Source organism: Protomyctophum parallelum, assembly GCF_964188405.1.
Source record: "Protomyctophum parallelum genome assembly, chromosome: 1".
Classification (NCBI taxonomy): Eukaryota; Metazoa; Chordata; class Actinopteri; order Myctophiformes; family Myctophidae; genus Protomyctophum; species Protomyctophum parallelum.
In genome coordinates, this window is record NC_139697.1 from 26,252,859 (window position 1) to 26,256,795 (window position 3,937).

Here is a 3,937-nt window from a genome sequence, read left to right on the forward strand (position 1 = left end):
ATGCACCATATTAAATAGATTTGTAGAATACACACTTCGGTCTCCTTTCCTTGGAGATGACCTGCTTTGCCTGAAAAGTCTTAGTCTGTATAGTTGTACTCAATGTGGTGACAAGGCCTTACCATCTACAAAGAACATGTCACAATTCATAGTGCAGCCACTTGACGTGTCACAAAAAGGCATCTTAGACACTATTGCACAAATATTACCTGCTCAATCTGAACAATGTGAAACATGTCAGCAGGAAAAGAGCTTATCAACATATGAAGTAATTAACAGCCCACAGACCTTACTTCTCCTGTTAAGAGCTGGCACAAAAATTCCAAAAACGTTCAATTTATCCTGTCTGTACCACCAAAATGAGTATGCTTTGACCAGTATGTGTGTATTTTTCGACAGGCCACCATATGCGTCATTGTACATCCTTAAAGATCATAAATGGCATAGGCTATCTGGACAAATGAATCGAATGACACAGCAGGCTATACCTTTGAGCTGATGCAAAGAACATCCGCTCGACAGCACACAAAGACAGTAGTCACAAGTAGTTTCTATGTCGTGTCATACGAGAAAATAAACAGTCGAGAAATAATCAAGTTTCGTCAGGACAAACAAATGCATAAATGCACAGACAGATGCAATCAACGCACACAAGTGACACCCATTCCAAAGCTAGAGGTAACTCCTTGACCTGACTTAGCTTGCGTAGAGAAAGTGATTTCATGTCAATGCCCCAAGGCACAGCACTTTTTTGAGCGTTGACCCCAGTAGAAGGTCTGCTGCTGTGAATTTTACACCTCTCTCACTTAGCGGAGAGTGGGGTGTGGTAGAGGACATCTCCCCGAACACGTGGGTATGTCCAGATAGTTGCCTCGCGGAGGCCTCTTTGTCCAGTGTCCATTCTGGGTCCGGAAACGGTACTTTTTGTCAGCATTGACCCCAGTAGAAGGTCTGCTGCTGTGAATTTTACACCTCTCCCGCTTAGCGGAGAGTGTGGTGTGGTAGAGGACATCTCCCCGAACGCGTGGGTATGTCCAGATAGTTGCCTCGCGGATGCCTCTTTGTCCAGTGTCCATTCTGGGTCCGGAAACGGTACTTTTTTCAGCGTTGACCACAGTAGAAGGTCTGCTGCTGTGAATTTTACACCTCTCCCGCTTAGCGGAGAGTGGGGTGTGGTACAGGACATCTCCCCGAACGCGTGGGTATGTCCAGATAGTTGCCTCGCGGAGCCGTCTTTTGTCCAGTGTCCATTCTGGGTCCGGAAACGGTACTTTTTGTCAGCCTTGACCCCAGTAGAAGGTCTGCTGCTGTGAATTTTACACCTCTCCCGCTTAGCGGAGAGTGTGGTGTGGTAGAGGACATCTCCCCGAACGTGTGGGTATGTCCAGATAGTTGCCTCGCGGAGGCCTCTTTGTCCAGTGTCCATTCTGGGTCCGGAAACGGTACTTTTTGTCAGCATTGACCCCAGTAGAAGGTCTGCTGCTGTGAATTTTACACCTCTCCCGCTTAGCGGCAGTGTTGGGGAGTATTAAGCTACATGTAGCTGAGCTACGTAGCTGAGCTACATTTTGCTGTAGCTTGTGGTATTTTAGCTACATTCATATTTGTGTACCTCGTCAAGTAGCTCAGCTACCTTTTGGGTCATTTTTTGTAGCTTAGCTACTCAAGTTACAAGCTACAATTTTGGGCAATAACATGAAAGAAATATATTAATTTTGACCATTGGTTGCTGTGTTAATTCTTGTACTAGAACCCCCTTTGAAAAATCAAGGACTGTTCCTTTTTCTGATTGCTTTGAGGGCATATCAGCACTTGACAGCTGCCTCTAATTGGCCTCTGATTGGCCCTGGTATCACAGGGTGGGAGGGGTCTCCCAGGGGGGAGCAGGGGTCTCCTAGTGGGGAGGAGGGGTCTCCCAGAGGGGAGCAGGGGGAGGAGGGGTCTCCCAGAGGGGAGCAGGGTGGGGGGGTCTCCCAGAGGGGAGCAGGGGGAGGAGGGGTCTCCCAGAGGGGAGCAGGGTGGGGGGGTCTCCCAGAGGGGAGCAGGGTGGGGGGGTCTCCCAGAGGGGAGCAGGGTGGGGGGGTCTCCCAGAGGGGAGCAGGGTGGGGGGGTCTCCCAGAGGGGAGCAGGGGGAGGAGGGGTCTCCCAGAGGGGAGCAGGGTGGGGGGGTCTCCCAGAGGGGAGCAGGGGGAGGAGGGGGTCTCCCAGAGGGGAGCAGGGTGGGGGGGTCTCCCAGAGGGGAGCAGGGTGGGGGGTCTCCCAGAGGGGAGCAGGGTGGGGGGGTCTCCCAGAGGGGAGCAGGGGGAGGAGGGGTCTCCCAGAGGGGAGCAGGGTGAGGAGGGGTCTCCCAGAGGGGAGCAGGGTGGGGGGGTCTCCCAGAGGGGAGCAGGGGGAGGAGGGGTCTCCCAGAGGGGAGCAGGGTGAGGAGGGGTCTCCCAGAGGGGAGCAGGGTGGGGGGGTCTCCCAGAGGGGAGCAGGGTGAGGAGGGGTCTCCCAGAGGGGAGCAGGGTGGGGGGGTCTCCCAGAGGGGAGCAGGGTGGGAGGGGTCTCCCAGAGGGGAGCAGGGGAGGAGGGGTCTCCCAGAGGGGAGCAGGGTGAGGAGGGGTCTCCCAGAGGGGAGCAGGGTGGGGGGGGTCTCCCAGAGGGGAGCAGGGTGAGGAGGGGTCTCCCAGAGGGGAGCAGGGTGGGGGGGTCTCCCAGAGGGGAGTAGGGTGAGGAGGGGTCTCCCAGAGGGGAGCAGGGTGGGGGGGTCTCCCAGAGGGGAGCAGGGTGAGGAGGGGTCTCCCAGAGGGGAGCAGGGTGGGGGGGTCTCCCAGAGGGGAGCAGGGGGAGGAGGGGTCTCCCAGAGGGGAGCAGGGTGAGGAGGGGTCTCCCAGAGGGGAGCAGGGTGGGGGGGTCTCCCAGAGGGGAGCAGGGTGGGGGGGTCTCCCAGAGGGGAGCAGGGGGAGGAGGGGTCTCCCAGAGGGGAGCAGGGTGGGAGGGGAATCCCAGAGGGGAGCAGGGGGAGGAGGGGTCTCCCCGAGGGGAGCAGGGTGGGAGGGGTCTCCCAGAGGGGAGGAGGGGTCTCCCAGAGGGGAGGGGTCTCCCAGAGGGGAGGAGGGGTCTCCCGCATGTACATTCTCAATTTAACACTGAAAAATAAAAAGTAGCTGAGCTACTTTGAGCTACTTTTTCCATGTAGCTGTAGCTTTACAAGCTACATCTCTCCAGGGGTAGCTATGTAGCTTGATCAAGCTACTGCCATGGTGAGCTACTTGTAGCTTTACAAGCTACGCTTTCAAAGTAACTTGCCCAACACTGCTTAGCGGAGAGTGGGGTGTGGTACAGGACATCTCCCCGAACGCGTGGGTATGTCCAGATAGTTGCCTCGCGGAGCCGTCTTTTGTCCAGTGTCCATTCTGGGTCCGGAAACGGTACCTTTTGTCAGCCTTGACCCCAGTAGAAGGTCTGCTGCTGTGAATTTTACACCTCTCCCGCTTAGCGGAGAGTGTGGTGTGGTAGAGGACATCTCCCCGAACGTGTGGGTATGTCCAGATAGTTGCCTCGCGGAGGCCTCTTTGTCCAGTGTCCATTCTGGGTCCGGAAACGGTACTTTTTTCAGCGTTGACCACAGTAGAAGGTCTGCTGCAGTGAATTTTACACTCTCCCGCTTAGCGGAGAGTGGGGTGTGGTACAGGACATCTCCCGAACGCGTGGGTATGTCCAGATAGTTGCCTCGCGGAGCCGTCTTTTGTCCAGTGTCCATTCTGGTCCGGAAACGGTACTTTTTGTCAGCCTTGACCCCGTAGAAGGTCTGCTACTGTGAATTTTACACCTCTCCCGCTTAGCGGAGAGTGGGGTGTGGTATAGGACATCTCCCCGAACACGTGGGTATGTCCAGATAGTTGCCTTGCGAGCCGTCTTTTGTCCAGTGTCCACTTTATAAAGTCCATGCACT